The following is an 18,589-nucleotide window of genomic DNA, read 5'->3' as shown; positions in this document are numbered from 1 at the left end:
TGGTGGACCTTTGTGGTTTGTACCACCTTTTGGAGTCTGCAAGAGGTGACGCCCGTTTCACCTGGGTTTGTGGCCTTGATCAGTGCAGATGTTGTATGACCTCTGGGTACCTGCTGTTTCTTTGATAGTTGCACGTTTCCACGCTGAGAGCTGGTAGCAAACTGTGGCACCCAGTGGTAGTGCTGGCAGTGTTTTGGCTGTTCAGTTGTAGTACTGCTTTTGCCGCCTTTGGCACAGTTGTCTCCTCTAGTGGACTGCTGCGACTGCAGGAGGAAGGCCTGCTCATCAGCAGCTGCACTGGTGACTTCAGTCCATCAGCCGGGGTGTTTCCGTACTCCAATAAGCTGAGAGAAGGATCTGTCCCTTGTGCATGTGCTTTATCAATGAGCCAACCCGTTATGGGTAGAGTGGGCTGCTTGTGACATCTTCAAAGTCCCATGCATGAGTGTATGCTCAGAACTCCTGTCCATTATCACTGATTACGGTCTGAGGTATTTCAAACCTAGCAACATGGCTTTCATCTTTTGGATGAGGGTTGTGGAACTGAGGCTGCTGATCTTCTGTACATCAAAATATTTGCTGTAATAATCAACTGCCACTATGTAGTTAGTGTTATTCCATGTGAATAAGCCGGTGGCTATTACTTCCCAAGGCTTTTCAGGGATGGAGCCAATGCTCAACATCTGCCTCCGTCGTTCGAGGCAGATGTTGCGGGATCCAACTAGCGCCTCCATTTGTTTCCCCATGCCGGGCCAGAATACCACATCTCTTGCCCGTTGTTTACACTTTTCTATCCCTAAATGTCCTGAGTGTATGCACGCAAGCATTTCAGCCGTGAGTGAGTGTGCTATAATGTTTTTTTCTCCTTTTAGCAGGATGCCGTTCATCTGGGATATCTCATCTCGATGATTCCAGTATTCGGGGAAAGAAGATGGGCATGTTTTCCTTGACTCAGGCCATCCTAACAAGGTAACCTGTGTCAGCACTGAGAGCTGTTGGTCTTGGGCTGTTGCAGTTCTGATCTCTGCCAATTTCTGTCGTTCACTGGAGCGCTGCTGATCACTGTGTGTATTTGTGAGTCCGTACCTTCATTCATTGACTGATCACTGCTTTCAATTGGCTTTCTGCACAAATTTTCTGCGACTTGTGTGCAGTGGTGATGTCATACCTTTTTAACTGTCGTATCATGCGCTGTAACCTGGGCGGTGCAGCTGCCAGTGGCTTTCGGATGATTGCCTCTAGTGGCTTGTGATCTGATTCAATGATCACTTGTCGGCCATGCAGGTACTGGTGGAACCTCTTACATTCAAAGAGCACTGCGTAGAATTCCTTTTTGATTTGTGCATTGTTCTGTTTAGTCTCATTTAGTGCCTTGGATGCATATGCAACTGGTTTCTCTCTCTCCCAGGACTGCTCCTAAGCCGCATTGTAATGCATTAACTTGAAGTTTGGCATCTTTGGTGTGGTCAAAGTATGTGAAAACTGGGCCGGGTGCCTGTGTTAAGAGGTCTTTTACCTGTGTGAATGCAACGTTAAGGTTGAGTCCCATACAAATTTGCCCTCTTTTAGCAGCTGCCAGAGTGGTTCTGTGGCCTCTGAGAGTTTGGGGGTAAACATGGAGAGGTAAGTGCGCATGCCCAGTTTAGTCTGCGGCTTTTGCATGGGGGAGCCATGTCTTTTATGGCCTAGATCGTGTTAGGGTCGGGTCGGATACCTTCTTGTGTCAGCCTGTACTCAAAGTAGCTCACTTTTATCCTTGTTCAGCTTTATGCATTTCTCTTTTGTTCTCTCCAGCATGCCACTTAGGTTGGCGTCATGCTCGTCTTTGGCGCGGCCATACACCAAGATGTCATCCACAATAGCGACAACGCCTGGAAGCCCCTCGTAAGCCTCATTCACTCCCCTCTGGAACTCATCCTGTGCAGATATGATCCTGAAGGGGGACCTCTTGAAACAATATCTGCCATAGATGGTGTTGAATAGATGGATAACCTGTGGCTGCGTTTTATCGCCCAGACCTGGCATCTAGTATGCTGAAGTATTGGTGTGACATCATCTAGAGTGGGGTCTGTGAATGGTTTGTTTAGAGAGCGGGGGGTCAAAACATATTCTAAGCATCCCTGTTGTTGGCTTTTCTACCACAACTAAGGCATTTACCTGCTCAGTCGGCTCTGTGACTTTATGTATATCGTCCATTTCTTTTAGTTCATCTTTGAGTCTGCTTCGCAGGGCATATGGGATGCGGCGAGGCGGACACACCACTGGTGTTATGGCAGGTTGAAAGCAAAGGTTGCACTCCCCAGGAAACAGTCCAATGACTTCAAATACGTTGGCAAACTCATCTCTAATGCTAGTGTGTGGCAGTGTGTTGACCATATGTACTAGCTTGACCATGTCCAGATCTAGGCATGCTTGCATTCCCAAAAGAGGAAGTGCATTCATTGCACAGACTATGTCAAAGTCTAGCATGACTTGATGATTTTTTCTTTGTATCTGCATGTGAGTTTGCATGACCCTTCCACTACCAGTCTCTGTCCACCTTATCCTGAGATAGTACTGTCTGGTGGGCTTAGAACTTTATTGCCAAACACTTTGTGGAATGTGCTGGCTGGTATTATGTTGGCCTGGGCACTGTGAGCTAAAATAACATGTTTTAGTTTCAACTTGCTGTTTGCTTAGACTTATTTTGACTGTTACAGAAAAGAGAACAAACAGTACATCGTGTGACATTATCTGCTACATTTTAGGCTGCAATCGCACCCTGGTTTCAGCCACACTCAACACAGTTGGGCACTTGTCAGTAAAAAGCAGGAAGACAAAGGGTGAGTCAAAGGTCAGCTCAACAGACTGGGGCGGGGTGCACGGGATATGGAAAAGTACTAAATGTGTGTAACAAGGAGTGGTTTTTCTACATAATCTGCTACGCTGTAAGTTAGCTTTCAGACATAACTGTGTAAGGGTAGGAGTTGTGTCTCCAGATAAATCTTCTTGGTGAATAAACTTCTGACGTGTGATTGAAGTCTCGTGTGGGTCCCTTTCTATCAACCAACTTGGTGGGGGGGCCCCAACAGCACCCGTGTCAATTTTAAATTTCAATTTGTCCCTCTTTTCCCTTATTTGCACCTCTGCATGCGTGTTGTTTGGCGGTGTTAGCATGTAGCTTTGTGATAGTAGCAATATATGTACAGTTCATCTGGTGGTTGCTCTACTCTGTCTGCACACTTTAGAGAAAAGGTTGGGCTTCTTACATTTGTTGCAGTGGCCTCCTTTGGCGGGGCATTCACAGTCCTCTGTGTGTCTGAGCTCTCCACCGTGTGCTCCACAGTCCTTGTTCCATACTGTATTTTTGGAGTCAGCGTAGTTTGATTGTGGTTTTCTGCTAACTGCATGAGCTGACTGATTAGCTGTGCTAGCAGTGGGGCTATGCATGGTTTCTAACTGCTGCTGTGACAGCTGATGTGTCCGTGCAATATCAATAGCCTTCTCTAATATAAAGTCTGTGTGGCATAACAGCTTCTCACGCACTTAAGAAGAGTTTGTGCCAAAGACGATTTTGTCTCTAATCATTTTGTCACTGTTGGGGAAATCACAATCTTTCACAAGTTTTTAGCTTGGTTACAAACAAGGTCAAAACTTTCACCCTCCCCCTGTATTCTCTGGTGGAATTTAGAAAGTGTGACTCTCAAAATTTCCGACAGTTTTACGGACAATCTTCAACTCCTTCCTGAGATCGCCAGAAGACCCGAGGCTACGCGCTCTGCCCGGCCGGGCGGAAGTGCACGCAGGCGGCGTCGAGATCGTAAACAAAGGCGGGGGAAGCGCGGAGGACTAAGAGCTAAACTAAAGCTAACACCACACCGGCTCTTTTTACCCAGCATTTTCCTTGCCAATGTACGGTCGCTGATGAACAAAATGGAGGAGATCCGACTCAGCATTACACACAGTATGAGACTTTTGAACTGTAATGTCATAATCTTCACGGAAACATGGTTAAACAGCGCAATACCGGACAATGCTATCGAGCTAGCGGGACGCCACACATTCCGGGCGGATAGAACACTAGATGGCTCCGGCAAGACCAGAGGTGGTGGTCTGTGCATTTACATTAACAAAGCTTGGTGCACAAACTCTGCTATTGTCGGGAGACATTGTTCAGCTAACCTTGAGTTTCTCATGGTTAAATGTAGACCGTTCTATCTACCACGGGAGTTCACTTGTACGATTATCACTGCAGCCTATATTCCCCCGGACGCTGACGCCAAGTTTGCGATGAAAGAACTTCACGCAGCCATCAGTAAACAACAGACCGTTCACCCGGAAGCTGCGTTTATTGTTGCTGGTGATTTTAATCATTCAAAGTTGAAGTCAGTGCTACCAAAATTTCACCAGCATGTTTCTTGTCACACCAGAGGAAACAAAACTTTAGACCATGTGTACACAAACATGGCTGGAGCCTACGTCGCGACACCCCTCCCCCACCTGGGACAGTCAGATCACCTTTCTTTGTTCCTCACCCCCAAATATGCACCTTTCATCAACCGCGTGAAGCCATCAGTGAAGACCATCAAGGTGTGGCCTGCAGGAGCAGATTCATCACTTCAGGAAAGGTTTCTACACACAGACTGGAGTATGTTTGCTACTCAAGCCACCAGTGGCTCTCACACGGACATTGACTGCTACACCTCCTCTGTACTGGATTATATTAACACCACCATAGACACTGTTACAACCCAGAAGCAGATCACCACATACCCAAATCAGAAGCCATGGATGAACAGGAAAGTGCGACTCCTATTGAAGACACGCAATACTGCCTTCAGATCAGGAGACGCACGGGCCTATAGCACATCCAGGGCAAATCTGAAAAGGGGCATTAAAGAGGCCAAGCACTGCTACAAGCTGAAGATAGAGGGACACTTCTCCAACGCTGACCCTCGACGCATGTGGCAGGGCATTCAGGCCATCAGTGACTACAAACCCACTCACTCCACCCCCACAGCCACTGATGTCAACTTCCTGAACGAGCTTAATGACTTTTATGCTCGCTTTGAAAGAGACAACAGAGAAACTGCCACCAAGCTCAAACCCTCAGCTGACCTCCACAGACGTCTGCAAGGCACTGAGCAGGATCAGCACGCACAAGGCGGCTGGACCGGATAACATCCCTGGACGTGTACTCAGGGCATGTGCGGAGCAGCTCGCTGGAGTTTTTACAGACATCTTCAACCTGTCTCTTGCCCAAGCAGCTGTACCAACATGCTTTAAATGCACTTCCATTGTGCCAGTGCCAAAACACTCCAGCCCGAAGTGCCTTAACGACTACCGCCCTGTAGCACTCACACCCATTGTAATGAAGTGCTTTGAGCGGCTGGTCCTTGCACACCTAAAAGACTCGCTACCATCAACATTGGACTCACACCAGTTTGCCTACCGTAGCAATAGGAGCACAGAGGATGCGGTTTCCATGGCACTGCACTCTGTGCTCACACATCTGGACAATAAGAACACTTATGCACGAATACTGTTTGTTGACTTCAGCTCAGCATTCAACACTGTCATCCCGGCCAAGTTAATAGCCAAACTTGGAGACCTGGGCATCAACACCTCCACGTGCAATTGGATTTTGGACTTTCTCACCAACAGACCCCAGAATGTTCGATCAGGCTCCAACTGCTCCACGTCCATCACACTCAACACTGGTGTACCACAAGGCTGTGTGCTGAGCCCGTTTCTCTACTCCCTCTTCACCTCCGACTGCAAGCCTGTGTACGAATCTAATTCCATCATCAAGTTTGCGGACGACACTACGGTGATTGGTCTCATCAGCAACAACGATGAGACTGCCTATAGGGAAGAGATCCAGCACCTGGCCACATGGTGCACTGAAAATAACCAGCTCCTCAACACCACCAAAACCAAGGAGCTCATCGTGGACTTCAGAAAGGAGCCAAGAGGCATGCACGACACCATCCACATCGATGGAATGGCTGTTAAGCGTGTCTCCAGTTTCAAGTTTCTGGGGATCCACATCTCGGCGGACATGTCCTGGTCAACCAACACCTCCTGCCTGGTCAAGAAGGCTCACCAGCGCCTCTTCTTCCTGAGGACACTGAGGAAGAATCACCTTTCCTCAACTATCCTGGTGAACTTCTATCGCTGTGCAATAGAAAGCATCCTGACCAACTGTGCAACAGTGTGGTATGGGAGCTGTTCTGTGGCAGAGCGCAAGGCACTGCAGCGGGTGGTGAAAACCGCCCAGCGCATCACCGGGACTCCACTACCCGCCATCGAGCACATCCAGAAGAAACGCTGTCTGCATCGAGCTCGCAGCATCCTGAAGGACTCCTCTCACCCAGCCCACAGACTGTTTTCTCTCCTGCCTTCCGGCAGTCGTTTCAGGGTCCTCCGGACCAGGACCAGCAGACTAAAGAACAGTTTTTTCCCCAGAGCTGTCTCTTTATTGAACTCCGTTCCTCATTGATCCCACTCCCCTCAAATACAGATAGACTGTCCTCTCCCTCCTCACACCTGCCTCCATTTTGTTATCTGCAATATTATAATGTTCACCTGCACTGCTGACTGTTACTATAGTAACGACTGTTTACATCGGCATCTTTTTGCACTACTTACATTTCAATTTGCACTGCTGACTGTTTATTTACAGTACCAATTGTTTACATTTACATCTGCACTACCGTACTTTAACTGTAATATGCAATTACTTTCCACTGCACTTTAATTCGGATAGTTTCTGCCCAAACTTTACTTTATTTGTACTACCTTTAGATCATTGTTATTCTGCTCATTTTAGCCTAACTTATTATAGCTATCTGTAAAATTCTGTCAATAATAATAGCCGCCTATATATATATATTCATAGTACATACTCACCTGTAAAATCTGTAAACCATTAGTATATTATGCTATTTGCACATATCTGTAAAATTTGCAATTATAGTAATACCCACCAAATTCCTAGCTGTAATCTTGCTCACAATACTTGTTATCTATATTTTGTATTCATAGGACAAACCCATCTGTAAAACTCTGTTTATAATAGTATTCTTTTCTATATTTATTCATTACATATCCATGTCTTGCACTTATAGGACCATTGTATATATCCTGCACTTACTGCTATTGCACTTCTGGTTAGACCGAAACTGCATTTAGTTGCCTTGTACCTGTACATGTGTAATGACAATAAAGTTGAATCTTATCTTATCTTATCTTATCTCCATGTGTTAATATATTCCTTCCATTTACGCAGATCCATAGAAGTTGATAGTTGCACTTTTCTTCCTGCCGTTGGCTGTGTGGCAGTACAGAGAACATCAGCTCCACATGTTGGCAGAATTTCATCCATGCGTTGGGCAGATTGGATGAATCCCAGTCCATCCCTGGCGTGGGGACACCTCTGTGTTTCATCTTCCGTCATCAGGTTGATTTTATACACTTGTCTATTCCAACACCATGTAATATTCCCTGTTATCTTTTAATAAACTGACAATACCTAGCTACTCATCCAGGCGCTGGCACACTTTATTTCTCTGTTCCGGTTGCCACTGCTTTGCACTTAATTGAGGCAAGTAAAAAGAACATTCCTAACAGGAAATTCTAAGGATATTACGAGGACTATAGTTAACTGTTCTTCTGATCTTTGCAGGGTAAATCCAGACAGCTACCTAGACTATCTTTCCAATCTGAGTTTTCTGTTGCATGACTAAAACAACTTTTGAACGTATACGTGTCCCACTAAAACTTCTTTCTCAAGGCTGTTTTGCAGAGGTGCCAATGCTTAGCACAACCCAAGACAATTGTGATTGGTTTAAAGAAATGTCAATAAACCAGAGCATGTTTTTCTCCCATCCCAGAATGCTGTGTGGACTCGCCAGACCTTCCTTCGCAGCGGTCTGGCAATGCGCGACTGGCTGTGTAGTGATGCCAGGCTTCAGAGCAGCAGGCTGTTGGTCCAGAACACTTATGTTTTCTTCAAATTTCATGTAAATCATGCCTTCTTTGCCCCCTCCACCCCACACCAAAACGGTGAGAGAGAAAAAAAAACCTGACAATGAAAAAAGAGTGACATGACACTATCCCAATCGCAGACCCCTAAATGTTATCCTAAATGAGGACAAGGGATTTATTGTTAAATTTTTTACCGTGGAGTCAAATTGGATATCAATAATCATGAAATGTCACAGGTGTTGTTATCAATTACTTTTTCATTACAGTTATTGTGTATTTTTGGTGGTATCGGTACAGACTACTACATTTTTGGTATTGTGACATCCCTAGTCTGCCACACGCCATGCAATTCCTTATGCAGAAGGACAAAATAATTGATAATGCTCTGCATGTTTGAACAAAAGGCTGCAAAGGATTCCGCTCTCAGCACAAATGTTCTACAATCAAGCAGAATATGTTTAGTAAACAACTGGGCACCATTAAAGTTTGGATGAATACCAACTACAACACCACTTTTTGAATAATTTACAAATAACATACGCAGGCCTTTGTGGGAAATTGTGCACCTTTATCTTAGATGCTGTGAAAATGCTCATTAAACCCCTCAGCCATCCCAAATGTATAACAGCTGTCAACTGTCTCATTAAGGCCCACACCATAAAAATACATCCTACCGCATCCATGGCTCTGGGTAGCCTTCAATGGCCTAATGCTCAGCAATATGTACTAGACCGACGCATCTTTCTTCTCTCTCAAGCAGTTAGCACTTACAAAGCAAAAGACACTCCAGACAAATGTCACTGTGTATCCAGGTGGGATTAAGCTGTGAGGATTTACACCCTAGTTTGGAGATAATGTCACATGTGGTAGAGAATAACGCTACATTATTCAACAAGGATTGGAGAGGAGAGGCAAGAAAATTAAATTTTTACTTTAAGCAATACCATGGGTTTTTAAATGACTGCATTACGATCACAGAATGAAGGGACCCTCATTTTAATATTTCATTTGTGCGGCTCAGTAAAGATTACAATAAAGATGCATGTAAGTTCTTTTTTATTAAGCAGGGGCCACCCCCCAACACTGTGTGCAGCTGCGAGCAAGCATTTGCATGTTTTTGCTAGATCATAAAAAGCTATTTGTTAGCAATAATGTCTGGAGAGAAAACTGTGCAGTGTTTGGCACAGAAAATAATTCTTTCTTAAAAGAAGGCAGAATTGATGCTGCTTTAAGGTTTAATATACTGTAGTTGGTAACTCAACAACAATCAGTTTAAAAAAACTGATAACCAGCACTACATTATGACAAACTCTGTGTCTATATGTTATTCTAATAGTGTATAAAGCCAGTAACACAGAAGTAACCAACGACACACACACACACACACACACACACACACATGCACAGTTGAAATCATACGCTGGGCGCTTTATTAGTCTTTCTACGTGGGTTTAGTTAGTGAATGGGATGTAATTTCTATAATAACATTTTAGGGTAGGCAGGGTGTAGCGCTACGTATTCACACAATGGAACAGATTAGCAAACGTTAGCATACGTTAGTGGGTAGCTAGCTAGTAACACACACCTTTTTGCCTTTGAGTATGAAAATATTCCTGTTCATCCACACTTGAAAAAAAGATCACTATCCATACTTTTGTAGGGTTTCATTTTTTGTACGGTGTAAGGTGACATATTCTCTATTAAGATAGATGTAAATATCTCCAAGTCTCATAGAGACTTTGCCAGCTTCAAAGCAATGAAAACATCGACAGGTGCTGTGTACGGATCACAAGTTACGAGTATGTTAATCTTGTCATGCTAGTTAAATTTAATATTTGGTAACATATTGTCTAAATAGTTGATTAATTGTAGTATTGGAAATCTTCCAAGGCTGCAATTCCGCTGGCTGGCCACTGTCTGTTGCCATTTTGTCAGCGTTTCTTGCCCGCCAGGTTTCCATGGTGATCGCTTGTGTGCAAAGTATGAATTCTAACATTCTGTACAAGAGAAAAAATCACATTAATCAGCAGATTAATCAATATTAAACTATTGTTCCTGCCCTGGAAAGCTGATGCAAAACAACATCCCTCTGAAGTCGTGTTTTGGGCATATATATAGGTAAATCTAACATTCACTCGTCTTTTAGCTCTGCTTTGGTCTCCACCAACTGTGTTTGGGTCTGTAGCTGCTAATTATTGTACTTTTCTGACAAACTAGTCACTTACTTTGTTGGCCATTTTGTGCTGAAAGGAATTGTTGCTGGAAATCTCTTAAAATGTATACTTAGCTATGTAATAAAAGCGGTGAGACGGAGCCATAAAACAATCAGCTAAAACAGGCCAAAAAGCTCTGTAAACCTGCAGATTTGAGTGGTATGTGACGTCTCTGTGGGCTCTCTCTCTCTCTGTCTCTCTGAATCACCCCTTTCCCATTACTGCCATTTGATTTAACATAAAAAAGATGAATGCAGCTTTAAGGCTGTTAAAATGAATGCACATCACTGCTTCTGTAACATGAATGGTAGAGCAGAATTGATACTGTTACAACATACAAACTGCAGCAGCAAACGATAACCACCCCACCCATTTCCCTTAACTTGAGTGTGAGGCCTGTTTTCTGTTATTCAAGATAATGTAGGCTAGTAACTCTGATAGCAAAACACATTAAAACTGCATGCATCAGCCTTTTTTTTAAATATGCAAAACAGATACTATAGATGTGGGGTCTCTCATATATTAATAAATGAACCCAGGGACTTGAAATTCAAAAATACTGCATATGTTTCCCACTATTACAAGGAATAACACAAGCAGAAGACAACAGATACACACTAAAATAGCTCGATTAAAGCAAGTAAGGCAGACCAGAAGTAACAGAAAAGTAATTTAAATCGTGGAGCAGTCTGGTTAGCCTCTCAAGCGTTTCAGAGAAAACTGGACACTGCAGTAGGTTTTCTACTGTAAGTGACATTTTGAGGTAAGCAGGTCGGCCCAGATTACTAAATGTTTCTTACTGTTCACAGCTAAAATGTATGACTTGAGAAAGGAGGCATTAAGTAAGAATATGTTCTCGATTGGCTGTCAAGATAAAAGAGAAGCAGTCTTGGCCATTTAATTTTTTGACTCTAGAAACAAATAGCCTGGTTATACCTTAACTTGTGAAGTTCTTTTATTCTTGTACAGTAAGTGGATTCTTAAATTACATCTCAGAATCTTGTTGGGAAGAGCAATTTTCTATTATGTTTCTTAAATGTTTTCTAAGCTGTCCAGCATGAAATTGTCCTGATAAGTTTTCTCTGTTTACCACCTCTGGTTGTTGGAGAGTGTAACGGAAGGCAGGTCTGCTGTGGCAGCAAAGTGTGGACTGACCGTGACATATGCATGAACACGTTTGAGACAACTACTGTTGACTTTTTCAATAAATTCAGCTATTCAAACAGTACACCCTGCATCAGGCATAGAGGAGGAGAGAAAGGAGTGGAGTAAATTACACGCACAAGGGAGGACAAAGAGGGGACAAAACACATGAGTTGTTGTTGACTGGCTGACTGCCACCAACCTAAAGGTGTCAAGGTGAAATAGACAAAGTTTTAGCTGCGTAAACAAAACCTAAAAGTTGGTTGATTTCCCTGAAGTGTATACCACATTATCACATAATGCAATGTGTGGTAAAGGAAGTTTATTGTCAATGATGCATGAAATCTTTTGAGGTTCTGATAGGAGCTGTCACAATTATGTTGGCAATAAAAACTATGTATTACAGTGACCATCACCAACAAATCCTCTACCTTGGCTGCACTCAACATCCACAACATTAACACAGTGGCAAACAAATATTTTCTGTGTAAAGATTTAGTGGAGTAATGGTGTTGTTAGCAGATAATTAATTCACCCTCCCTCTGTGTGTATAATCCGAGCTTCTCTGGTTTTGTTTTGATAACCGATCCGGCCGTGTGTGCATGCTGGTGCATGTGGCAGTGAAAACTGTAGGTACTTTTCATATACTGTATGGAAATGGCATGGTCGAAGGAACTAGGGGTACGGAGGGTGCTGCAGCACCCCCTTAGCGAAAGGTAGACAAACTAGAACCATAACTAAAAATTATATAATTACATAATATATTTTTAAAATTTGGTTGGTAAGAGATAAACACATAATTTGATGAGAATGAATCTGCCAATTTTGTCAAAAGCAAGGCGCGTTGCCCTTCTCTGACACTCATCCATGAGCAATATTCGGAAGGATACTTTCAAAACAAATTCCGTTCCTGAATACATGCCCAAAAATGTAATTTGTAATGTATTCCGTTACGTTAATACTTGGATTACTTCCATATTTAATTGCATTTTATAAGTGTATGCTGGACATAGTACTGCATACTAAACATGCCTATTCTGGTGTGTTCTTTGGTTCCAACTGGCTGTATGTGTACATGAACACGTAGATAGATTTTTGTATTTGTAGTCCCCAACAGTAACCGCAGTCTTGCTACCACAAGCTAATTTTAGCTAACGTTAGCTAGCATGTCCAACAGGGCTAGTCAGTCTTTCAATGGCTCCAGCACACAGGAGAATGTAAACTTAAGATCAACTAAGCAGGTAGCTACCTGATACAACTATAACATAGCAAGGTGACCTGTAAAACTACAGCAGACAACTACCATCGGCTAATTAAACAAATAACTTCCTTTAAGATGCTTCAGGTTGGAGGTGGAGTCATTTGAACGCTGAAAGCAAGTTAGTTGCTGCGTGCAGAGGTTGCACTGCACAGTTATATTTCGTTCTCCCTGTTCTTTCTTTAATGTGAAATGTTGTTTAAATTTTCAAGATAGACCCGCATTCCTGCCCTGGCTCTGTTGTTCCGGTTCTGGCTCCATCTCTACCTCTGTCAGTGATCACCCAAAAAGCTAAAAAAATTTGTTTTGATATTGCCGCTTCTAGGAAATGCATGGAGTTGCCTTAATTTATTTAGTCAGTGAATAATCTCATGAAAGAGAAGTATTGTCATGTAAGCCATTGATTTCAACAATGTAATTGTGTTCTAAATACCAACTATTTAAATGTAACTGTAACACAATACAGTTACTCATAATTTGTATTCTGAATACGTAACGCCGGTAGGCCTACATGTATTCCACTACTACCCAACACTGTTCACGAGTGAAGATAGTTGTGGAAACTTTCAACAGTACAGAAGTTAGCTTGCCTATAACATGGCACAAAAGCACATTTTGGATTTCTTCATTAATCAATGACAGGCTAAAAAGCCTAATAGACCTGGGTCAGAAGACCCAGCAACTTTACCCAAAAGAAGTAGCAGCAGCACCTCCACCTGTCACTCCCACAGCGACCCTGCTAGCAACAGACGACCCGGCAGCTAACTGTTGATATGATTTGATTTAATGTTATTCAGTGATGTGTTTTTTTGTTGGTGTTGCCCCATGATTCTTGGATTTTATTATATTATATATTTTTCATTAGTACATTTAGTAATGATGCGTGTGGTGTGTGGTGGTCTGGATGGACTTGTTGTTGGCTAAAAATGTCACTCTCGAAAATTTGTCAGCACCCCCAACTCAAAATATGTTTCCGCGGCCATGGCCAACGGTCTAAGGGAGCCAAGTGGAGGCAATCCCAGCCCACTCTATTTCATGCACAGCACTTTTTTTCTTTTTTTTTGAAACCACAAAATCCTTATTATTGCCTTTCAAACCGCCACATAGAAAATGATATGACCATTTTATGACCTAACGCCACCACTATGGTTGAGACTTGGTTAACTTTAGGCAACTAAAAATTCTTAATTCAGTGAGAAACATGAGGTGAGTCATGGTCAAAAGAAAATACTTGGTAAAGGTCAGGAATCAACCATAATCATGGTGGAAAGAAACATTGTGGATTGGTGTCGAAGTCAGACACCCGACCCTCTCACCTCCACCCACCGCTCCTCCCTTTGAGGTGTTGCTGCTGTATAACAGCATCCCACTTCTAACAATGTTTTCTTCTCAGAGAAAGCAATCATTATTCGCACAGCCATGAGAGGTTGGTTGTCCTGAAAACACAAATAAATGATATTTTAGATAAAACTAACAATGCTGTTATATTTTTAGCTCAGATAGCTGGTGACGAATTTCAAGTCTTACTATTCTGCAGACGCAAGGCTTATTTATTTTTTTAGATGCCCCATTGGAATGTTGATTAGTGTTCATTGTGCTGAATTAATCCTCATTTGCTCTAGGTTACTCAACATTTACAAAACAAACAGAAACCTGACAGCCCATTAAACTTGGCACCCCCCATCTCACTCTGCAGGAGGAATATTATTGTTGACATACATTCCAGATCTTATTTGTAAAGGAGTCCATTTTAAATTAACGATGTATTTAATACGAGCAGATGAGATTTTTTGTTTATTAAGGGTTTAATCATTCACAAAAAGATAACCATGGTTTATTATAAGTTGGTCATAATATTATGTGACTGAGATTAATCTGTATTGAGTTCCAATGCTCCATAACTACCTGATATAGAATGCACCTGAGCAAACAGCAAGCAGAAGAACAAATGAGAGGACCCATTTTCCCATCACCTCCAGTCTTCCCTTAAAGTGCCATGCCTTGTCTCCGGGTGTGATTTTAGCCCATTTACAACAACTGACAGCTAAAGGGGCGGCTGTGGCTTAGTGGTAGAGCGGTTGCCTGCCAATCGGAAGGTTGGTGGTTCGATTCCCGCCCCTGCAGTCATTGTCGAAGTGTCCTTGGGTAAGAACTGAACCCCGAGTTGCCCCCGGTGCTGCGCATCGGTGTGTGAATGTGTGTGAATGTGTGTGAGTATTTATCTATTGAGCAGGTGGCACCTTGTACGGCAGCCCCGGCCAGAGTGTATGAATGTGTGTGAATGGTGAATGTTTCCTGTAGATGTAAAAGCGCTTTGAGCAGTTGTTAAGACTGGAAAAGCGCTATATAAATACTTCACATTTAAAGACATCCAGTGTCCCAGCAATATTAAAATAAAAAAACATTGATCGTTGTCATTATTTAGTTTGCAATGACATATAACATCATAAATCAGACTGATTGTTACCTTCTGCTTGCATGTGGGGAAAAATGTACTATTCAAACTGTAATGATCTGTTCTAACGTAATATAACATATGACAAAGTTTTCTTGTGACTAGCAGAGAGATTTTTTTTTTTTTAATTTACCATTAGCCTGACCTATTCCATGTCTCATTGTGTTTTGGATCGTTGTTTGAGACAAGATATTTACAGATGCCAGATTGGGTTTACACTTGTGACTGTCAGGATCCTGCTGTGACTGACTGTCTTTGTGCCACTCTCGTGGCCATTTTGTGTATTATGTCGTGTTTAGTGCTTGTTGATGTCTTCCATGTACTCTGTGGTTACCTGTCTGTCATGTGTCTTTGTCTCCGCCCATCCCCACATATGGTCTGCACTTCCTGTCTTGTTAGTTTCCCTCCAGTTCTGCTCCCACCTCTTCCCTATTGTGTTGTTAGATTCCGTCCGTTTGTGCTGTCACCTGTTTTGTTGTTACTGTCTTGTCCAATCCTGTCTTTCTGTTGATTGGTCTGTGTATTTCTACACTCCTCTGTTCCTCTGTCTCTTGTTCAGTTCATCTCTCTGTTAGCACCTGTGAGAGTCCTGTTCGTTTGTGGTTTCTAAGTTGTAGAGACAAAATAAAGTGTTTTTTCTGCACATTTTCCTGAAAGAGTCTTGCATTTAGGTCCTCCTGCTGAAACTGACAGTGACAGGCATTTTGCATTATTTGTTGGAATTTATGGACCAAAATCAACTAGTTTTAACGCTAATTGTAAACAGCAATTGATAATTGTTACATGCATACATTATTCCATACAGCAGATTTAATGTAAGACAACTTGAAAAGAAAAGCATCTTATCACCAGAATTGGGTATGCTTTGTCTGTATTTGCCACCTGACATCAGCATGCTATTCAAAAGCTTATTTATTGTTCCCTAATTGCATTCTGTGCGTTCAGTTTTGGAAATGGCAACTTTGTGTTGTATGGGTGCAAACTGAATTCAGAGAAATGCTAATTCAGCTATTCAGTTTATTCTGCCGCTCAAAATATACCTGCATATTTGTTGCACCACATCTCAGCTTTGTGCTTCAAGAGGAGAAATGTCCACCCTATGATGGATTAGTAGATCATTGACCTGCCTCGACTGGACAATCCCAGCCTTGGCAATACTCTGCATCAAATTGGCCCAAATGAACAATGCCCTTGTATGTTAGTGTCTCTTCCAATTTGTTCGTCCTCATTGATTTGGCTGAATGGGATTTTGTTTGGAATTGAAAGCACCCATGCATCCAGACCCAGAAGGGTGAGCAATAGAACGTGTTTTCACTTTGACTCTGCTATTGGGAAAAATTACATTTTTAAAGGTCCTTTTTATTATTATAGAGAAGGTCACTGGCACCTCACTAGGTCAGAAGATCTTAAAACCATAATGGTCTGAGCCATTGATATTTTAACTCAATAATCTTGTGATAACACACATGTTTAAATACTGGTCCTCTTCTGGTATGGAGCTCAATACGTTAAAACACCTTTTCAAACGGGCAGGTAAAAATCGGACTTTTTTTTGTTGTATCGGGCATCGAAGTAAAATTCAATTTATAAAATCATTTTGAGACACAGTTTTCAGTCTGTATCCTGATAAGACACTGGGAATAATTGGGGTGGTAAGCCACAAAGAAACTGTGTTTCAGTGATAGAGGGGTTCACTTCATATTCTCATTATAGCTTACTCTCTCTTGTTAATCTCTGTGCTATACAGAGGGACACTAAGTATCTGTATGTGCTTTTACAACTGTGGGGACAGTGTAGGTGAAGGACTTCTCTCCTCCATAATCTCCCATATCTGATATTAAAACAGACTAGCGAGAGGCTCCAGATGTCTGTTAGCTCCACTTCTAACCCCAAGGGTGATGGCTGAGCTTTTAGAGGATAACCTTACAGAATTTAGAAGAGCACAGGACAAGTCTTAGAGCAGTATAACATTGCATGTTTGTAAAAGGACTATATATTCTCTGAAATGAACAGTGTTTGGACCAGTAATAATATAGTATACTTACTTGGTATGTACAATGACAATAGATTTTTCTATTCTATTCACCGAGGACGTACACTATTCATTTCTGGACCTGGATCGGGTACAGTCAGTAATTGCAAGGGACTCTTAGTAGCAGCTTAAGGCAAACTGAATAAAAACCATCTCATGTGTCCAGTAGAAATCCAGATAAAGCTATTTCCTAGTCTTAAATTAGTTACATGGACTATTACAAGACCAAATGATTACTGATCCAGAGAGGATCCTTTATGTCTACAAAGAACACACACTTAGGTATGTTGTTAGGCAGAATATTCTGTTCGGTTCAGTTCAGTTTATTCTTTGTCCCAGAAGGGCAATTTGTATGCAGCAGGAAGACATCACATAAAAATATACAACACAGACCACACAACGATTAACACGATAAAAACAGCAAAAAAAACAGCAGCTTCAGCCTGAGTTTAAGGTTTTGCAGCTTGAATGTTTGGATATGAGTAAAGCTCCAACAGTTAATCCATTAGTCAATAGATCTACAATGCAATGTTTCATGTTTTCTGTTTCCTGTTTCTTGTTTTATTTTGAAAGTTCTCTGTTCTCCCTTGTGTTGTCTCGTTTTACTTCCACTTGTAGATTTTCCCACCTGTGTGATTACCTGTCCCCTCCCTAATGTGTTGCACCTGTGTCTCATTGTCCGCCTGTCGTGTGTATTTAAGTTCAGCCTTCCCCTTACCCTAGTGTGCCATTGTCTGCTTCTCTGTGTTCAGCTTTAAAGTGTTTTTCCCCTGTGTCCTGTTATTTTGAGTTCTGTTGTTTCCCTGGATTTTTGACCATTGCCTGCATGTTTGGATTTCCCTTTGCTTGCTGACTAGGACACTGTTGATGTAAGTATATTAAATAAACTAATAATACTTGCTAAATAAACATTTTACATACCTGAGTTGTGTATTGTGGGTCCATCTGTCTGTGTGCGTGATACATAATGCATCATCAACAAACAGATTATCCAAAAAGGCCAAATATTTTCCAGCTTTTCAAATGGAAGGATGTATTGCTTTTCCTTGTCATATGATAGTAAACTGAAAATATGTGGAGTTTTGACTGTGTGAGAATTAACAGCCATTTTTACGTTTTCAGATTTTTAAAGATGTGATTTTTGTGTATGTGGAGTATAATGGCTCCCCGTAGTGGGATAACTTATGACTGCAATATATTGTTACATAAAGTTAGCAAACACCAGGCACATGCAGAACCTGACCTCAGAACAGCTACAGCCGCAAGGGGGAATTCAACCCAAATTGGAAAGCTCTAGTAGCTTTGTTAACGTATTAAATGTTGGTAAGCTTGACAATGTTACCAGTTAAGCTATTGTTGTGCTTTTTAATTAACAGAAAATAAAACATTTATTTCCACCTGCGTTTATATGGTGTGCCGAAATGCATTTCCTTTACTAAAATGTCAATACATGGTACATCTGTAATTTTTTTTTTTTGGTCCTCCTACCAAAAGGTAGTTGCCAAATTCCTCCATTCGCT

At 42.0% G+C, this 18,589-nt stretch overlaps 1 long non-coding RNA gene across 1 annotated transcript; it reads left to right on the top strand.

Annotated features, from left to right (window-relative positions):
* Positions 1-1,453: 1,453 nt before the first annotated feature.
* LOC116689880 (uncharacterized) lies at positions 1,454-17,907 on the top strand. Its single transcript, XR_004332117.1, has 3 exons — positions 1,454-1,465; positions 12,442-12,449; positions 17,688-17,907. It is a non-coding gene; the product is annotated as an uncharacterized LOC116689880 (long non-coding RNA).
* The last annotated feature ends 682 nt before the right edge of the window (positions 17,908-18,589 follow it).

Source organism: Etheostoma spectabile, chromosome 1 (assembly GCF_008692095.1).
Source record: "Etheostoma spectabile isolate EspeVRDwgs_2016 chromosome 1, UIUC_Espe_1.0, whole genome shotgun sequence".
NCBI classification, from domain to species: Eukaryota; Metazoa; Chordata; class Actinopteri; order Perciformes; family Percidae; genus Etheostoma; species Etheostoma spectabile.
The sequence above is the reverse complement of the archived record's forward strand: the minus strand, read 5'-3'. Positions and strand labels throughout refer to the sequence as shown.